Source organism: Tenrec ecaudatus, chromosome 10, assembly GCF_050624435.1.
Source record: "Tenrec ecaudatus isolate mTenEca1 chromosome 10, mTenEca1.hap1, whole genome shotgun sequence".
Lineage (NCBI taxonomy): Eukaryota > Metazoa > Chordata > Mammalia > Afrosoricida > Tenrecidae > Tenrec > Tenrec ecaudatus.
The window spans coordinates 139,984,006-140,004,270 of NC_134539.1; the positions used below are offsets into that span (position 1 = coordinate 139,984,006).

General features: G+C 54.3%; 1 protein-coding gene across 1 annotated transcript in view; it reads right to left on the bottom strand.

Moving 5' to 3' along the window:
* The window catches only part of MAP3K14 (mitogen-activated protein kinase kinase kinase 14), a 39,981-nt gene extending 31,979 nt beyond the window's left edge, over positions 1-8,002 (bottom strand). Inside the window, exon 1 of the mRNA XM_075561994.1 lies at positions 7,901-8,002. The gene's annotated coding sequence lies outside the window, so the exon portion shown is untranslated. The remainder of the gene's footprint in view (positions 1-7,900) is intronic.
* Positions 8,003-20,265: the final 12,263 nt, after the last annotated feature.

The window sequence follows — 20,265 nt, forward strand, 5'->3', positions numbered from 1 at the left end:
CTCCATCACCCCGAGCTCTATCCCAGCTCCTCGCTGAGCCTGGCGCAGTCGGCATGCTTGATGAGTGTTCCGCCGAGTGAAAAAGAAAAACAGGTGGAAACTTCTGAAGCACAAACGAGTGGGCTAGCTAGCCTCTGCACTCCTGGGTGGCTTGGGATCGGAAGGTCCCGGGTGCCCTGCCACCTGGGCAGCATGGTACTGGTTATCTGATTGGACCCCAACAAGGTTCCATGGAGGTTGGCTGCCGAGACACCCCCGGGGTCTCCTTTCCTAAAGGCTGACCTGTTGTCTGTTGCCCCATTGGCTCAGACTCAGGGAGACCCTGTGTGTGACAACAGACTGCCCGGTCCTGTTGTGTCCGAGGCGATGGTGGTGGCTACTGTGTCAATGACACTGACCTCCACGGAAAGAAGAACAAGACAGAAAACCCAGACGCACTGCCACGGAATTGGCTTTGACTCATAGCAGCTCAGCACAGGTGTTTCTGAGCCTGAAAATCTTCCTGGGAGCAGACCGCCTCATCTTCCTCCCACACAGCAGTTGGTGGATTTGAACGTCCAGCTCTGTGGTTAACGATCCAGTGCTTATCCAACAGTGCCACTGGGACGCCTCATGTTGGCCTTGGGAGCCAAGCGGTTCCACTTTCTTGAGAAGATGTCCCTCAGAAACCTTCAGAACTGGACCAGATCCATTTGGGCTCAGATTTACACATGTGTCAGATGGGAGGCGGTGCCTGGCTCTGCTCTTAAACGTGTCTCTTGGTAAACGTACTCTTACCTCACAAAGTGTAGCATCTACCAGGTGAGACCGCGGAAGATGGGATCAGGGAGCCTAATTCATCCCAGTAACTCCTGGGGCCAAAGGACCCCATTTGAATCTTCACTAGTACCGCCATCCACACCTGCGGCTGGTTTGGATCTTGTTTCTTCCTATCTGCCAGCCATTCCTGCTTACCAGCCAGCTGACTGACTGGCCCAGGGAAAGGGGACTTCAGCACCAGCAGGAAGGTGGGTGGTGGGTCTGGGAGGCAATAGCTCTCTGCACTTACGGGGGGATGACATCAGCTGTTGCCCACAAGGACAAGCCTATACCTTAAGAGGTGCAGGACTGATCCAGCTGGGATGATGCCCGACTATTCTGGCTCCTTTGGCCACCTGCATGCCATGGGCAACATAATGTGCCCCTTCTTCACTAGAGAAAGAGAGAGAGAGAGAGAGAGAGAGAGAGAGAGACAGATACGCTTCCTGGTGCCCAGTGAGTGGGTTCATACCCTCGCAATCAATCATTAATATTTACCGAGTGCATACTTTGGGTAAGCTACTCCTTGGCAAGGTAGGAAAGCGTCTTACAGGTAAAGGCAACCTTTGAGCCTTCCAGGTAACCCTGCCCAGAATTGTATTTTCTAATCATCCTTGACCTTGCGGCTACGTCAACTTCGAGGCACAAGACAACATCCAACTAGCAGCTCTCTGTTTACTCTTTCTTGGGTCCAGAGCAGCTGCTGCTGGGCCCCACCCGACCCAGGCCTGGCAGAGTGGAGAGTGAGGGGTCAGGGGGTGGGGAAGACAAGGAGGAGCCAGTGAAGAAACAAAAAGGCCTGCTCAGGCAGCCCTTCCTTTGTCTGGTGGCAGCAGAGCAGAGGGAAGGGAGGCTGGGCTTTATTTACTTTAGCTTCTGTCAGAGACTCTGCCCTCTCAGGGCACCATCTTCTCTCTCTCTCTCTCTCTCTCTCTCTCTCTCTCTCTCTCTCTCTCTCTCTCTCTCTCTCTCTCTCTCTCTCTCTGTGTGTGTGTGTGTGTGTAAGACAGAGGACTGCCCAGCTATGAAGGGTCATTTCCAATCAGTACTTCTAAGAGTTCTTTCGTGACAGAGTGGTAGAGGCCTGGGGTTGGTCAGCCCAGGGGTGCTGATGGGCAGTTCAAAGGAATGGGGTGTGGATATTGGGGGTGCAAGGAGTCTGTGGCTGAGACAGTACGTAAGAGCACTTGCAAGGTCACGATCGTTCCACCCCTGTCGCGTCCAAAAAGCCCAGCCTACGCGTGGCGATCTTAGGCATTGCTGAGAAGTCCCTAGCCATCAGCCCACACCCCAACCCAAAAGACACTGGTCTGAACCCACCTCTAACCCAATGCCCCGACCTGGGAAGGCACCTTGTGTGACGTTCGTGGTTAGAGGAGCCCAAGAAGGCGCCCACCCCCAAATCCAAACTCGCTGTCACTCCTAGCGACTCCATGGGGCAGGGGAGACCAGCCCCTGTGGGTCCTGCAGAGTAGACACCCCTTTCTCCCACGGAGCAGTGGGTGGGTTTGCACTGTTGACCTTGTGGCTAGCAGCTCCGCCACCGGGGCCTGCCCAGGGATACCCACTGCTGCTGCCTTCTGAGCCCACCTCAGGCCCTCGGAGCTTAGACTCCTCAGTTGGCTGACTTGGAATTCCTGAAAGTTGGGGTTTCAACTAGTTTTGAGTGGCTCCAACTCAGGTGAACCAGGGAGCAGAGGGTTCCCCAACAGGTCTTTCACACGGAGGATGGCTCCATCTCTGCTCTCTGCCAAGGGATTTCCCAGCTCCCCGAGGCCAAAGCTCCCCTTCTGCTGCTTTGCTGACTGTCCCTGGAAGCGGGCCATTTTCCACCATCTAGGTGGCTGGACTCCGCAGTGACTGGTCTTGGCTCTACGCCCTGTCCACAGTACCCTCACCAGGCAGGCGTTTGCTCAGTCTGTCAGCATGGCAGGGGGCGGGAGGAGGGGCTCCAGTCGGCTTCCTCCTAAGCCCTGGAGCTGGAGGGAGAGTGATGGCCCCGGTGGGGAGCTAGCTGTCTGATCACTGGGGTCTGCTCGGGACTTCCTCTGCAGTGGTGCTGGGGACTCAACCTGCCTGCCTCCTACACCCCTGTGTGGTGACTCACCTTCCAGAGAAAAGGCTCCCGAGTGAAGCTGCCCGGGACATGACTACAGCACCTATCAAATGCAGTCTGGGGACTGGCTACTTACTCAGCCTGGGCCAGACGACTCTCCGCCCGCCTGTCACCTTCCGCCGAGTCAAGGGCGCGGGAGCTGCCGCTCAGGCCGGCAGGTTTCATTTTCAGCTGAACTGAGCTCCACTGGAGCCTTGACATCCGGTGATCTATTTTTTCTAAAAACTAGGTTCACTTTAGAAATGACTCCTCAGCCCAGCAAGACAGCTTCCCCGCGAGAAAACAAAATGTTATTTAAAGGGAACGGCAGTCTGGTAGGGCCTTGTATTTTTGTTTTGTATTAAGTAGGGGATGGGGGTGGGGGTGGGGGGCGAGAATGGGAAACCTAACGTGAAACAGGTTTTAAGTGGAAAAGGCAAACAAACCCCTGGCCACAGACCCAGAGGCCCCGAGCACGGTGCCAGGGAGAAGGTGACAAAGACATAAGAGAAAAAGGGTACGAGCTGGAGGTGCCACGTGGTGGTGGGCACCTTCCCCCCAAGACCCCAACCTGCCCCACTGACCCCCCCCCCAGTGAAGGACAAATCCTGGCCGATTATTATCGGGCAAGTCTCTGCCTCTTTTGCCATTTTCACTGCATTCCCACAAAGGCAGTCTCCGGGAAGGCGCCCGTCTCCAGCTCTGGCGGAGTTTGCGCCCGTGCTGTCCGGTCACCACTCTGAACCAGACCAAACTCGGGCTCTTTGAGATCCGTTTGGAGCGTAGTGAGGACAATTGCCAACTGGAGTGGGTGTTAACCAAGGGTGCCCAATGCCAAACCGCTCGACTACAGATATGTCCTTGTGAGGCCACGGTCCCCCTGAGAAAAATGACTCTTGGACCCATCAGACACATGTTGGCCGCATACCCCAGAAAACAGAGGTCTAGTCAATGCGGTGATTGGCCACAGCCAGAGTGCTCTCACCTGTACTAACATCAACAATGACAAGGACAGCCCCCTTGCCCTGAGACTGATGCCCATGCCAAGGTGCCAAGCTTTCACACAGTTCCTCTTGTGGTGCTGATCCCCCAACCATAAAATTATTTTCGTTGCTACTTCATCACTGTCATTTTGCTACTGTTATGAATCTGGCGACCCCTGTGAAAGGGTTGCTTGACCCCCAAAGGAGTCGTGATCCACAGGTTGAGAACCGCTGATCTATTCTCTCATCTTCTACTTAAAACAATTCCATGAAGTATTCCTGACCGTTTCCAGACAAGGATCCCACCGCTTAGTGAGTGCACCGATTTGCCGGATGTCACAAAGCTGGACAGAGGCAGAGGCTGGACTTGACCTAGGTCTGTGGGATGTGATGAAACCACCACAGTTGATACGAGGACACCTGGGACTTGAGCTATTGCTCTGAGCAAACCGGCCTTGGTTTCTGTGTCTGCAACATGGGGGTCAACCATCTCTCCATGCTGCTTACGTTGAAAATGTCAAACGCGAGGCTGTGTGGCTTTCATCTTTCTTCACCGATGAGGGCAGCCACGGTTTAGTTCAGTCCAACATTGAGATGTTGTCGGTGATGTGTTAGGCTGCTCACCACAAGGTCAGTGGTTCAAGCCTACCAGCTGCTCTGTCGGGGAAAGGCAGGGCTTTCTGCTCCCCATACAGGTTTACAGCCTTGGAACCCCAAAGGGGCAGTTCTACTCCCTCCTAGTTGGAATCAACTCGATGGCAGTGAATTTGGTTTGGGTTCGAGGGCCCCCCAAAGTGCTATCTTTTCTCTCCTTTCATAGGTAAGTCAGTAAGAAAGCCGCGGAGGAGCTGTCGAGACCAGGGGAGGCCATGATGCTCGGCAGCGTGGAGAGTTAGTGAGAACCAGCGAGGACAGACACAGTGACTCCAGCGACGAACGCCACCAAAGCGGTGGCCACGAAGAGGCACGGGAGCAGGCCACGTCTGGCCACGAGCCGGAGGCGAGTCACTGGCCACTAACAGCAGCAATGTCAAGCAAAGCGGGTTCAGACTCTGGGCATGGCATGGGGTTTGTGAGCGGTTATCTGGTCCACGTTAAACCTTTCCTTAGGTTTCCCTTTCCCATCTCTGCCCTTCTTCTTATAAGCATCATGAGAAACACCGGAAAAAAAGGACCATTGCTTTGGATGCCCCATCATTTCAAGGCATTTCTGTCCGGAGGATAATGAGCCGAGACTGCAAAGTAGCAGGAAGGACGACCGAAACCAACCAGCAAAACAAAAGCAAACACCTCCCTGCCATCCAACCCACTCCAGGACCCTTTGAGTCCAATGCAACGATTTAAGCACGGCCTCACTACAGAAAAAAAGTCCTAGATAAGTCCCGAACTAAAGACCCCCATATCTAACCGACTCCCAGGGCCCACCAGTCAAGCTGATGTGCTCTGCACTGCTGCCTGACTCTGCCCTCCCCTTTCTGGGCTGTCGGCTTCACCACACCTTCAGGCGCCCTCATGGAAATGCTGCCTCTCTAGTTCTGGAAGGCTCTCTCTCAGCCCTACTCGCTCCCCCCTAGGAGGGGATCTCAGTGTTCAGGGACTGACTTCTCTTCACCATCCCCCAATTCACCAACCACAGCTTCTCCCCTCCCCATCAATTTCACACTGGTACCATCAGAAGCGCCCTAAGGCTCCGATGTTTCCAGTTTAACTGAAACACTAAAATGGGGCAAACAGGAAGCATCAGACACAACTGCGGTAGTGACTTATTAATCACGAAAGCAGAATTTTAGTTGCATTTTAACCTTTTGCTAGGAAAAAAAAAACAGCTTTGAGACGAGGGGAGCCTTAGTAGAAATCTGCTGCCTGATCTCGGCTGAAGTTTATACTTTTTCCTTAGGAGGGAATTAGATTTTTGTTAAAAAGATCTTTGAATGTCCCCTCCCCCCAAGGACACTTGTCAAGCCCACCAGCATGAATCTGTCAGCTCTCTCGGGGTAGGCCTGGGAGAAAAAGCCCAGGTGGTGTTCATGGAGACAGGAAAGAAAATAGGAAATTAAAAGCAACTCCACAAGCCAACGTGACAGAGGGTGTCAACAAGGATGGAAACAGCCCTGGGAGGTTGAGACCGCTTCAGCGTTTCCCCAGCTTTCTTCCCAGACCCTGGTCAGGGATGAACTGTTACCACTCATCTCCCCCCCCCCCCCCAAATCACAACAGTGACCTTGGGGTGACAGCCAATCAGGCCCAGCCCGCTTCTCAGCAAACACCACCAGCAGATCACAGAGCAGCCAGTGTGCAACAGGAGAACCAAAATGAGGAACCAAATCTCCATCTGGTGAGGCGAAACAGCCAGGCCAGACATTTTTGTTTAATAGATGAAGGCTCATTTGGCAGGGTCTCTGATTGGGGGGTGGGGTGTGTGCCACGCCCACGGACTCTAACAGACTGCAAAAAAACCCCTTCATAACTCCTGCGGAGGGTTGAGAACAGTGCGTGGATGGCCCAAAGCTTGGCAGCTGGCGGCTGTTTGCTTCCACGAAAGTGCTGAAAGCTCTACCTCCCTACTTCTAAAATTAAAGGCAGCGACGAAGGCTTTTATTTTCAGGACTTCTGAGAAGTCCACCCCACCCTTTTAAAGTAAAGGAGGACGTTCTAAAGGTGTTTGAAAAACTTCGAGGTCTGGGATCACCGAATCAAAGCAACTGGCTTTGATACCATTTGCAAAACGCCAACAGTTAAGTCCAAATGCATCCTAAGTAAGGTACCTTTTAGGTGGCTTCCCACGCCTTAGGAGCATAAATACCATCCCACGCTCACCCTCTCCTTCCAGCATCCGAGTCCTAGAGTGTGGTCCTGGTCCAGAGGAAGGTGCGTGGGGAAAACTTTCGAGGTCCTTGCGCAAGCCCCCCCTTAGTCCTCTCCACAGGAGGCAGTATATATAACACCCCCCCCCCCCAGTTGCCTCATCTACAAAACAGATGCACTGCCCGCTATCTTGCCACAAGGATGTCTGAAGTTAAAAAGAGGTTCCAGGTATGGAGATACTTAGTAAAAACTATATCTCACATGCAGGACAAGAAGCAGTCCTTGGTCTTTAGGGAAGGATCTTTCTGCCCATCTCATTAATTAACCAGCCATTAAACTCAACGCGGAGGGACACCCTTTTCTGAAGTTACTGAGCCCCAGGGAGACTCTTGGGCAGGTGTATGCTGGGGGGCATCTCTGTCCCGTTCAAGTGGCCTCTTTCTGCCTGGTGTCACTGTGGCTACAAGTCTACGAGTTGTCAGGGTCGCGATGGGCTTCCAAGATGTGGCTATTATAGATCACCCTGCAGGTAAGGATGTCCTGAGTGGAGAGGACAGAGCAGCAGGGCCGGGCTGGGGCCGAAGGAAGGCGGGAGGATGCTCCTCTGGTCAGCGCTGCCCCAAGTGGGTGCCAAGGGCAGGCGCTGCTCTTGCTCCACGCCTCCGGGTGTGACCCGAGAACTTCCCAGGCCGGCCGGGACAGTTTCAGTAGCCAGGGGAGGTGGGAAGGCGCACGGGTCGGGTCGGGCACTTCTGCATGAGGCACCTTGTGCCCATGCCGAGGCCAGCCCCGAGCCTGGGGGGTGGGGTGGGGAGGGGTGCTCAGGCAGCGGCACGGGAGCACGGCCTGGCAGCTGAGCGCGTGGAAGAGCGGGTGTTGGGGAAAGGGAAGCAGAGCGCCCCTGCGTGCGCCGGGGCGAGCGTGTGGCCTGCGGGAGCGCGAGGACTGGAGGCCAGGGCCGAGCACAGCGTGCGACGGCGGCCCTGGCGGCGCGTGGAAGGGCGCATTGGCGGCCAGCCCCGAGGGCCAAGGGCCGGCGCGCGGGTGGGTCCATCGGGGCGCCGGGCTGCGCGGAGCCAGCCGGCCGGCCGGCCGATCCCCACAACGCGAGGACGGCGGCAGGCAAGGTCGTGGTCAGGCCAGGGGCGGAGGGGCGACCCGGCCCCGTCGCTTCCTCCGCGCCCCACGCCGGGCCCCGGGGTCCCGCCCAGTCACCTACCGGCGGAACGCCGATCTCCCCAGCCAGCGAGTGTCGCGCTCCCTGCTCCCACGATCTCCCGCCGCCGGCCAGCGACCGCTGAGCACCCTGCCCACGGTGGCCCCGCCCCGCGGACGCCCGGCCCCGCCCCCGGGCCCCGCCTCCCCCGGAGGCTGCAACTTTGTCTCTCTTCGCGCCCGCCTGCTCCGGCCGCCTCCGCCCCTGTCCCCGCCCCTCGCTCCGAGATCACCAATGAGGCGGCCCCAGTGCCAACCGCGGCGCCCCCCGCCCGCCCGCCCTCCAGCGACCATTGGCTCTCGAGGCCTGGTTTCCAGAAATGGGCACTACTTCCGGACAGTGTTTATAGAGAAGCGATGGCTGGGCGGACAGATTGACAGAAAGCGGAGGCGGCCGACGAGATTGGTGTGACCACACATGCGCGCTCGGCTCCTGGCAGTCTGTACCGGTGGAGTTTTTTTTTCTCGAGGTTACGGGAAGGAAGGGCAAGTGTGCGCATGCGTGGGCACTCCCAGCCTCTGACTTCGGTTACCTTGGAGACGGCGAGGCGCTCCCCCCCCCCCGTTCTCCAGCCCCTCCCCACAGCGCCCTGACCCCCCCCCCTCCCCGCGCGCCTGGCACCCTGGGTCTCGTTGGGCTTCCCCTTTGCTCCTGGGCCTTGGCGGCTGAAGCGGGTGGTGATGGAGTTGGAAGCATTTTTATTGAGCACCTACTGTGTGCCCCGCTCGGTCAAGTCCCTGAGGACAGTGCCCGCCCTCGGGAAGCCGCGGGAGCCACGCGCCCACCCAGTCAGGCCACTGTCAGGTCCCGGCGAGAGACGCCTGGCCCGCCCGAGCTACAGCGCGGTGCGCCTTGCGCGAAGCAGCCTCTGCCTGGGTGCCAACCCCAAACCAACTGAGTTCGTCGCCGCGGGGGCCATTCTGACCCCCAGCGACCTTACTTCCAGGTGACAGAGCCAGAAAGCCAGGACTTGCGAGCTCTGCCAAGAGCTGGACATAACGAAAGGGCCTGAGTCTAAAATCAGTACCTTCAAGGTGACCTCGGTTCTGCGTTTACGGATATATATTTTTTATTTTCCAAGTTTTGCTTTTCTGCACCCCCCGCCCTCCCCAACCCCGCCCAGTAATTTGACAATGAACCTGTATTTTATTGTAATAAAAAAATAACAGTTTTCCTTTTGAAACAGACGAAATAAAAGATCTGCACCTCCCCTGGGAAGCCCCTCCCCATGGGGGCTCCCGCAGGTGTGGTGACAGGCTCTGCTGGCGGTTGGGGAGGTCCCATCCACCGTGGCTGCCGGGAGGGGAGGCGAGCAGTAAGAAGCATCGCTGAAAGTGCTCCAGCAAAGGTCAGGCTGCCTTCCAAGGATCCCTTTTCATCTAGTCCTTGGTCGCTCAAAACCTGTCTGCAGATCCACGCCCACCACGCGGCATCCTTGGGAACTAGGGAAGATCATTCATTTAGACTGGGGTCCCCGGGGCTTCATCCACTGACCCCGGACAGAGAGAGGTTTGCTGGTTTTTAAATGTAATGCCTTTGAGCAGAGCCTTCTCCCTTGTCTTATGTGAAATCACTTAACCTTCCACCGTGAGCCCCAGAGTTTGTCCGACGGTGGTCTGTGGTGGCTTGCGTATTGCTGTGAGGCTGGAAGCAGTGCCACCGGTGTTTCAAATACCAGCAGATCGCCCATGGGGAACAGGTCTCAGTGGAGGGAACAGACGAAGGACCAGGCCCTCCCCTTCAGAGAGATTAGCCTCCGAAGACCTTGTGTGAAGCCAGGGGAACTTTGTGGGACACAGGGCTGGAAGAGGAGAGGACAGAGCAGCACGGGGCAGGGCTTCATTCTGTTGTTCTTAAGGTCTCTGTGGGTCCGACTGAAGGACAACAGCGACTGCTCTGGAAGCGCTCGAGGTTACGGCTCCCCCGAGCCCAGGCTGTGGGGCCAGACAGTCTGGGTGCAAATGGTTGCTCTGCCACCAACTGACCAGACAGGCGATGGTGGCCTGTGGCATCCCGAACTCCTTCCAACCCCAGGGTTCTGTGATCCAGTGACACAGGGAGGGGAGGAGCTTGGCCAGAGGGTGGCTTACCGATCTGTATCAGTGGACCTGAATGGAGGGTGCTTGGATTCTTGTCTTGCCTCTCCTGCCACCTGTTTGCCTCTGGGCACGCCACTTCTCAGGAAAGACGTGGGCACGGGCCCAGATTCTACACATGCTCCTTGGCACGGCAGCGTGGCCTTCTCTCTCTTGCACCATCCCTGTCCTTGGACACAATCCCATATCCCTTCTCTGGTTTCCCTGCACATTTCTTTGTTTCTGTACGCTCCTAGACAACCCCCCCCCCCTGAAGTATCTGCCTTGAAATCTGCCCTGAACATGAATGTGATTGATGGCAGGGAGAACGGTTTGGCCCAAAGCTGCTGTGACTCTCAAGAAGGAATTTCAAGCTAGGTTTCAGGGAAGGGACAAACCACATGGCCAGGGAGGAAGCTATTTGAGACTAGCAGGATTTCGGCTGCTTTTCTACAGCCTCTCCGAGCCCTTTCCAGTGATCCTTTAGAGTTTCAGTTTTGAAATTCTTCATCTTATACTCTTTGGAAGGAGAACTCTGGGGCAAAAATTGGTTCCTCCAATTAAGTTCCCGCAGCCTGGGGAGTGAGTGAGTGAGTCACAAGCCACGCTGGTGTAGACTCCGTTAGGCTGTCTGTGAAGAAAACTGACATTTGCAGGGTGATTCACACCTGGACAGTGAGCCAGGTTCTCAGCCCTCCGGGGTTTGGACATCCCCCTCCAACGGCTAAGGTCCGGAAACAGCAGAATGTGGCCCTGCTCTTCCACGGAGGGAGCAATCACAGCATCACAGAGGCTCCTTTAGGGATGGAGCATTGAGTGGTTGCTTCCCATACCTAGCTCCAGAATCTTCTCTCGAAGCCGGGGTCTCTCAGTCTGGCATGACTGATGTTTGGAACGGGTCATCTTCTGCTTGTGGGAGGCCATCCTCTGATGTTTCCGGAGGGCCTAGACGGCATTAGGTCAGCGTGCATCGAGACCCCTTTGGGGGGGGGTGTCAAATGACCCTTTCACGGGGTCTCCCGACTCATAACAGTAGCAAAATGACAGTGATGAAGTAGCAACAAAAATAATTTTATGGTTGGGGGGGTCACCACAACATAAGGAACGGTACGAAAGGGTCTCGGCTTTGGGAAGGTTGAGAACCACTGCATCAGATAGCAGCAGGCATCCCTACCCGCTACCGAGCATTGTAACAACAAACCCCATCTCCAGACATCACCAAATTCCTAGGTCAGTAAAACCACCCCGAGCTGACCGCTCCTGCAATTGAACCACATCGAATGGGTGTTGCTATTATCATCTCATTTTTTATAGATTTAAACACACACACACACAAACACACACACTACCACCACCACCACCAACACCAACAGCAACAGACTTTGAGAGAAGTAACCTACCCAAGGTCACTTGGCTGTAATAGAAGACCTGGGGTTCAAACCAACTGTGACCCCAGAGTTCTGGCCCATTTCACATGTGAGGCTCTGCCAAGAGACTGGACTCCCAGGAGCCACGTGGCCCTGGGTTCTGTGGAGGAGTGGTTCTGTGGTGAACTGGGTGAACAACCAAGAGAGGGCTGTCCATGGATCATTTTTACTTTTCTGTTACCCCTGGAAGAAAGGAAATGATAGTCTGACTTTTACTGCTTTTGTCAGCACAGGTCAGTGTCCAGTCAGTGAAAGTGCCTGGTGGGTCATCTGACTGTTGGTGGCGCTCAGGCCTTCCATTCTTGTGAGATCTCCAAGTTCCACCCCAGAACTCGGGTGTGAGCTGAGATCAAAGGTGATTGGGAGGGGGGCTCGTTTTACTTGCCTTAGGCACCCCCTCCCATCAGGGTCCTTGAGGCTGGAGAGCTGAGGGGCTGCCCACTGCCCTCCCTGGAATGATCTGCCCCATGGCTACCCCTAGTCCAGGGCTAAGGGTGGCAGGAGAGGAGCTGAGGTGAGTAACCTCACATTGGAAGCTTGACATTAGACGTGGTGGGTGTGGGGGGGGGTTATACCTGGGAAATCAGCCAACGCTCCAAAGGAGGCCTCCCCCCTCCCTCAGCACATTGTTCCTGGTTGACCAGCACACCTCTACGTCCAGCTCTGATCTCTGCCTGCCCCTACCCAGCCAGCCTCACGTGGGAAGTGGAAGGGGTTCCCAGAAGCCCAACTGTTGGGTGAAAAGGAGCCATGTAGGAGAAGGGGAAGAAAGGGGTCAATGTTGGCCAAGGATTGAGCTGCCTAGGCAGGGGCTTCTGCGCTGCACTGGGCAAATTGGACCCCACAAAGAGCAGGTCACCCCTCAGCCTTCCGGAAACACTCTTGACCTTGGAGCCTTCTTAGCTATCCGTGAGTCCCGGCCTGACTCAAATTCGTCTCACTTAAAAAAAAAAAAAGTAAACATGCTAATTAACCTACCATTTTTATTAGCTACATCGCATTAAAGAAAGTTTATATAAATATATTGACATAAACTTTCTTTTTTTCTCTTTTAGTCATTTTATTAGGGGCTCATACAACTCATCACAATCCATACATACATCAATTGTGTAAAGCACTTTTGTACATTCATTGTCCTCATCATTCTCAAAACATTTGCTCTCCACTTAAGCCCTTGGCATCACTTCCTCATTTCCCTCTCCCTCTGTGCTCCCCACTCCCTCATGAACCCTTGATAATTTATAACTTATTATTTTGTCATATCTTGCCCTGTCTGATGTCTTCCTTCACCCACTTTTCTGTTGTCCGTCCCCCAGGGAGGAGGTTATATGTAGATCCTTGTAATCTGTTCCCCCTTTCCAACTCACCCTCCCAGTATCCCCACTCACACCACTGGTCCTGAAGGGATCACCCACCCTGGATCCCTGTATTTCCAGGTCCTATTTGTACCAGGGTACATACATCCTCTGGTCTAGCCAGATTTGTAAGGTAGAATTGGGATCATGATAGTGGGGGAGGAGGAAGCATTTAGGAACTAGAGGAAAGTTGTATGTTTCATCGTTGCTACACTTCACCCTGACTGGCTCGTCTCCTCCCTGAGACCCTTCTGTAAGGGGATCTCCAGTAGCCTACAGATGGACTTTGGGCCTCCACTCCACACACCCCTCATTCACAGTGATCTGAGTTTGCTCATCCTTGACCCTCCTGGTGGATTTAATTCTCCAAAGAGATCACCTAGGTCATGTGTTTTCCACCCCAAAGTCCCAGCATCTTCGGCCCTTGATCCCTCAGCCCTTTAGCTAGCGCTTCTCAGCTTACCACTGTGATCCACACTCTGCCCCTGGACACTGTCCACCCAATATCCCCTCTCCTTTCACTTCCAAGTTTCTTGATATCTCCGATAATTCTTCCTATCCTACTTGGGTCACCTCTTGTGCTCTGACTTTGACCCCTCATCCCTTTCTTTGGGAACTCTGTCATGCATTGCATCGGGTGTGTGTCTCCCCCGACCCCCATCATGATGTAATCACCCCCATGGTGCGATCTGTCAATAAGCTGTAAGAGAAAGAGAGTGGCCCACAGCACCCTGGCTGCTGTTGCTGATGTGAGGCCCTCCTGTCGGTTCTGACACCCAGCATCCTCATGCACCATGGAAGGAATCCCTCCCTGGTCCGGCGCCCTCCTCACAATGGTTCCTGCGTTTGAGCCCCAGGTGGAAGCCGCTCTGCAAGTCCATCTTGTCGGGGGCCTTCTTCTTTCTCACTGCCCCTCTGCTTTACTGAGCATGATGTCCTTCTCCAGGGACTGGTCTCTCCTGACCACCAGCCCAAAGTACATGAGACAAGTCTCACCAGCCTTGCTCCTGTGGGACGTTCTGGCTGTATGTCTTCCAAGACGGAACTGTGGGGTTTTGGGGCAGCCCATGGGATGCTCAAGAGTCTTTGTCAGCTCCCTGAATTCTAATGCATCAACTCTTCTTCAGTCTTCCCGATTCCACGTCCACCGTTCGCGTGCATTTGAGGCCCCTGAAGACACCAGGGTTTGGGTCAGGCGCGCCTTGCCCCTCCAAGTAGCCTCCTTGTTCGTAAGCATTTTCAAGAGGATCTACTCAGTGCAAAGCATCGCTGCATCGTTTGATCTCCTGGCTGCTGCTTCCATGAGCTTTGGTTGGGGAGCCAAGCAAGACGAAAAGAAGACTCGTCAAGGTCACCAGGTCAAGAGGTAGCATCTGAGCCAGAACCGATGGCGCTCCAGGAAGCAGGTCAAGCCGCACTGAAAGCATGAACCAAAACAAGGCCCCGGGGTGGATGCGACACCAGTGGAAATCTTTCACCAAGCTGGTGGGGCGCTCGAAGCACAGCACCCTTGCTCAAGTCGGGTGCCTGGCCTTAGGGAGTTTCCCTGAGGCGGGCCTGTCTCACGTCTGTCTTACCAAAGTTCAAAGGAGGGAGAAGTGAGCAGCAATGGAGGAACTGACTGCGACCAAAGAAGAGCTGGGGCCTGTGCGCTTCCCGCGGGCCTGGGATCCCTACTCCGAGGACCTCTTAGATGGAGGGAAGACGTCTGCCAAGAAATACCTGGAAATCTCCAAGGAGCACCAGGCTCAGAAATGTTGAAAGGTGGCAAGGACCTACCCCCAAGAACCAACAGAGAGAGAGAGAGAGAGAGAGAGAGAGAGAGAGAAAACTTTCTGCTAGAACGGGTGATCTGAATTCAGACTTCTAGCCTCCAAAGCTTTGAGAACAGAAATGTGTGCTTGTGATTTTTCTGTTAGGGTTGCACTAGATGCTAAGAGGACACCCCTTCCCCCCCCCCCCCCGCCCCCAGTCACCGCTTAGTCCAATGGCCTTGGTCTCAGTTCTCTGTCTCTGCCTCTGAGAGAGAGTGCCGACTGTCTAGACCTGCCCCTGCCCTTAGCGAGCTTCTGCTCTGGGAAGACTGTGAATCAGTCCACACTGATGAGGACTGAGGCTTTCCACATGCGCTGAGGGTGATCAAAGACGGATGGGGTGGACTGCGGGGTCCATGCTGAACCTGCGCTGAGCTTCAAACATAGAATTAGAGAATTCAGGGCAGGTTTTTTGTTGTTGTTTTGGAGAATTACAAGCCTTTCTTTCTTAGGAGAGGAAGAAGGCGGACAGAGACTAATAATTCACCACACCAGCAATGTCCAGAAGCCCTCTCCTTAGAACCTTGCTGTGGGGAGGGGAGGATGGCTGAGCACACGGGAGCTCCCTCAGAGGCTGTGAGTTAGAGGAACTTACACACGGGGAAACAAGGAGACACAGATCCCCGCTCCAAAGATGGCGGGACTACCCCCAGTCCCCTTGGAAGGCACAGTGGCAGGGGAAGTTTGGCAGCGTGGTGGGCTGCCAGGGGCCCACAAAGGACAACAGGAGGTAGGCTCCCAAGAGGCGGGCAGCGCCTTGTGGCAGTGGATGAGGTGGCCTGGGTGGAGAAGCCCCCAGCCCTTCCGAGAGCCATCGTGCAGGAGGGGGCAGCTGGGCCTGAACGTGCTCTGAGTGTCTAACGTAGAACCCGATGCAAGGGGTTGTGGGAGAGCTTGACGCCCAACAGGAGATGGGGAGGCATGCCGGAATCCACTCTCTCCCTGGGCGGAGGAGGCAGTGTCATCGCAGACTGGGCCAGGGTCACTTGGAGGAAGTTGGCCACCCCAGAGGAGACACAATCGTGTCTCAAGACATGACTCGGGGCCCAGAGGGAGAGGGAGAAATGCCCTGGTCTCTCCCTTTCGCGGTCTCCCATTGGAATGGCTCCTGGCCGCAGGGTCCTTCTGGGGTCAGTCACCAGGAATACAGAGCAGGGAGGGAAGACAGGGCCAAATGGAAGGGCAAATGGCCAAGGAGCAGCCTGTGTATTGGATGGGAGGAGATGGAAGAGGCCAACTTGGTGGGGAGTCACAGAAAGCTTCCCTGAGACCCGACGAATAAAGGGGCCCAAAAGGAGGGGAAACAGGTCCAGAAATCACTGGCATTGGGGGCCAGTCCTCTTCCTGAAGGCTCTGAGCTTCCTCACTCTGTCTCCTTCTCCTACTCCTCACATTGGAGGCACTCCCCGAGGATCAGTTCTCCGCGCTCCCTCCAAATCCTCATTCCTTCACATCCAATCTTTCTGTAAAGACTAACCGAGCACCTGTTATGTGGTGACGCCGCCTGTAAGTCCTCAACTGCCAACCGGGAGGTTGGCGGTTTGAACCCACCTACCCTCTCCGAGAGAAGAAGACCCGGCGCTCTGCTCCCGTAACGATGACGTCTGAGCAAACCCACTGAGGTGGTTCTACTCTGGCACGTGGGCCGCGGCGGGGGAGGGGTTGACTTGAAGGCATTCAACAAGCACAGCTGTGGGCCAGCCCCTGGGCAAGGCCCTGCAGATGTGGGTCAGGAGACCTGCCCTCTGGGGGATGGACAGGTAAGTGAGCTTGCAAGACCACGTGGAAGTAGAAGGAAACCCCGGTTGAGGTGGAGACACTGAAGCGATCCAAGGGAGATTCCTGGAGGACGTGGTGTTGAGGGGTTCGCTGCTAGGTGCATGCGCAGTGAGCCAGGGAGATGAGCTGGGGAGGTGTTCTGGAAGAGTGAATAAAATGTGTCAAGGTGTGGAGACAAAGGACAGATCAAGGCATGTCTGGGGTGCAGTCAGCCCCATAAACTTCGGCCTAGATTGTGGAGGGCCCAGAGGCCCTGCTTAGTAGGCCAGTCAGCGACCTGTCTAGGAAGAGAGGTCTTAGAAAGATACTCTGTCTACCATGTGAAAGGTAGGGGGTGCTGACGGCACACCTGTAGGTCAGATGGGGGACTTGGCAGTAAACAAGGTGAAAGGTGACAGCAATCTGGTTAGGGCAGTGGCTGGGGGAATGGGGAGCGGGACAGATGAGCACAATATGGGAGGATTCGATGTGGAGACAGAGGAGAGGGTGTAAACGTGCTTGGGGAAGGGTGAGTCCAGGCTGTTGGTGCTGAGATCGGGATCCCCAGGAGGAGCAGGGCGGAGGTTCTGGGAAGCAGAGGAGTGTCTGTTTTGACCCGAATGTCGGAGGTGCTTCCATTGTTCTCTGTCAGCTGTTGACTCCCAAAGGAACACCTCCAGCTCTGACCTGGATCCTGAGCGTGAAACTGGAATTCCCAAGGGCCCATGGGAAATTTCCATCTTCTAGTCACCTGACATCTCCAGCTCTACGTTGTCCCCCAGACCTGTTTCTCAGCCGCCTCTCTATGTTCCTAACGTCACCGCCAGCCCCAGGAGTCCCCCGTGGGCTCCTCTTGCTCTCTTTCTGCCGGCCTTGCCTCACACTATCCTTGGTGTCTTTGGCCTCATACTTTCTCCAGCTCATGTTCGGTTCTTCTTGCGTCCTGTACTCACCATCCCAGGCCTTCCGACATCCTGTTCTGTCTTTCCATGACTCACAAACTTGCTGATGAACTTTCACTGGCTTCTCATTGCCTATTGGTAAAGGACAAGTTCATCATCTGGCCTTCAAGGTGCTCACAGTCTAGCCCTAACTCCCTTTGTATGTTTTACACACACACACACACGTGTGTATCTATATATTTTCACAACCTTAGAAACCCTTTGGTAGTATTTGCCATTGTCCAGGCCACCCGGGGTGTCTTGCATGCAACCCTCAGGCTGCTCTATGGACTGAGAGGCACCCTCCACCCCTGCCTGTCAAATTGCTCCTATCTCTCCAGTCCCTGACGAAATGCCCCTTTCCCCAGGCATTGCATTCTCCAGTTATTTATCTGCCCGACCTATCTCTTGTCATAGACATGAACACCTGGATGAGTGGGTAGTCCGTAGACGTGTATGCAACTGTGTTGGCTTACAAGCCATTCTTCAGATCAAGGACCTGCTGGGGCTCCCTGTGGTCAAGCACTTCAGAAGCCTCGCGGCTTCTCCGGTTCCTTCTCGGGTTTCTGACCTATTTCCCCTTTGCTCCCCCAAATGTGTCCAGGTGAAATTTCAACACTATGTGAAAGATACAAAAATTAAGAAAATACCCCTCGCTGCTCCCTAAGCACAGCATCTACTGGGGTGACTGAGATCTGCCTACGAATAGCTAACACGACGTCCGTGTAAAATAACCACCAGTGGCTTCCTGGGAGAAGGATGAGGCTTTCTATTCCCCAAACGATGTCCAATCACCGAGACCAATGGGCAGCTCCACTCTGCCCCATAGACAGGTCATTACAGCTGCTGGAGAGCAGTGAAGGGCGACAGCCCACTCCTCTCTGAGTTCAGAGTTCTGATTTTGTTTGGACTGATGGTGGACTCAACTGAAGATGCTCCCTCCAGCTCTCATGAAGCTGGAGTGACCAGGTTCCACGATTCTGGCCAAGGAGGTGTGCACAGGATTCTCTGGGCGGGGCTTCTGAGAAAGCGTGCTCAAAGGGGCAGACCTAACTAGTACATACCCTCTGTCTGTTGCTTTTCACCACCACCCCCTACTTCCCTCAGTGCCCGGAGGCGTAACGGCCTGGTTTTGAACTTAAGAATGAAGCCCTCATGTTGATGATGGCAGACCAGAAGGCTAGACAGATTCTGAGTCCCATGGCTTCATGGGATTGTCATGCAATGGGGACTCCAACCTTCCAGGGACTGCCCACCTCTGGCTTCTGGCTACCTGGTGAGGACACTGTAGGTGCTGAGCTGACTGATAGCGTGCCATTGGCGAACTCCAGTCAACTGTGAAAACTGCTTCCAGGATGAAGTCACGTCGTGGCAAAAACCGCATCATCTAATCGAGTTTAAAGCCCAGCTTTATTCGGGGTGCCATAACAGGGAAATGCACGAAATGGTAACCCGGGCTAGTTGAGTGCCTGGAATAGTTTATTGTGCCAGCCTGGCCGATAAACATGTGTGGGATTAATCGAAGGGCAGAGAGGTAAGTGGCTCGGCGAGCCTCGCCTTTCTTGTCTCTCGCTCTTTGATCAACGGACCAGTGTGCGGCTGTCTTGCTTGTTCTGTGCCTCAATTTGCAAGCTACACTACCTGTGGGACACCTAACCTGTGAATTGTGTCGCTGTAATTTGAGGTCCCTTTAAGACTTGCCTTGCCAGAGAATTGGAATGTACATCTCTGGAGCTGGGGACTGACGGTTGGTGACCTGGCTGACGGTTGGTGACCTGCCTTGCTGTTTTGCTGCCCGTGCCGGGATAGCCTGAATCTCTCTACAGAGGACTACCTGGCGGCCCTCAAGACTTGAAGGACTGCCAGTGTCTCACAACTCTCTCACGAGAGTGAGTTGCACTGAGCCATTTGTACTGCTCTATAATTTAACTGTTCATTTCTTGTGTTATCTATCTATCTTTATAAATGTGTATATTAAATTATCAGCAACCTGGTTTTATCTCTCGAGAGACCCCTCTCCTGTTTTCGGAGAAAGGGGAACTTGCCTGGGAGAAGCTATGGAAGAAGTAGTGTCTTAATGGAATGGGGAAGGTGCCAGGAATGCCAGTTGACGCGACAAGACTCTTCTAGCATAGCAAGACCTAGACGTGATTTTCCCAATTAACATAAGGGTGTTCAGAGTAGGTGGAGGGAAAACCCGGTGTCAAGATTCAGAGATGATGAGCAGATGTCAGTCTGCAGGGACAGGAGCACTTTCCTATATATCCGGTTTGCCCAAAGTGGGGTGCCTGGTTCCCCGGTGGGACCTTAGACCCTGGGAGGGGGTCCTCACTCGGACTGCGTCTCATGCTGAGAAAGCTGATCCCTTTTCAATTGGTCTATTGCTTGAATAGCAGGCGGTGCATATTGTACAAATCTCAAAAGGAGATGCTTCTCCGGCCTCTGACCCCAGACCTTCCTGTTTGTCGCCATCCCTCTTGCAAGCTTCTTATGGGTTTTGTTTCCTCGGCACATTTTATGCACATAGAAACCCATACGGCTTCTTTGAAGAAGTTCATGGCAATATACTACTTACATCTGCTCTGCACCTTGCTGATTTCACTTAATATTCACTAGCAGTGTGGTCTTTGCATCTTGAAATATGATGAAGATGAGCGGCTGATCATTAATTACCACGGGTTTACTGTGTCCCAAAGGTCTCTGGTCCTTATTTGCTCCCGCCTACTAACTGAAAGGCTTGTGGTTTGAGCTCACCCAGGAGCCCCTTGGAAGAAAGGGCTGGCAACCTGTTTCTGTCAAGATCGAAGCCAAGAAATCCCTGTGGGGAAAGTCTGTGGAAACACGTGGGCTTGCTGTGAACTACAATCGATTTGATGGAAACAGTTTTGAGTTCATTGGTGGTGGGGAGGGGACCATGCACCATGCCCTCATGTCAATATTTTGTAGATAGTAACTCAGTGGCTCTCAAAGGCTTTTTTAGCCTTACTACATTTTTTTT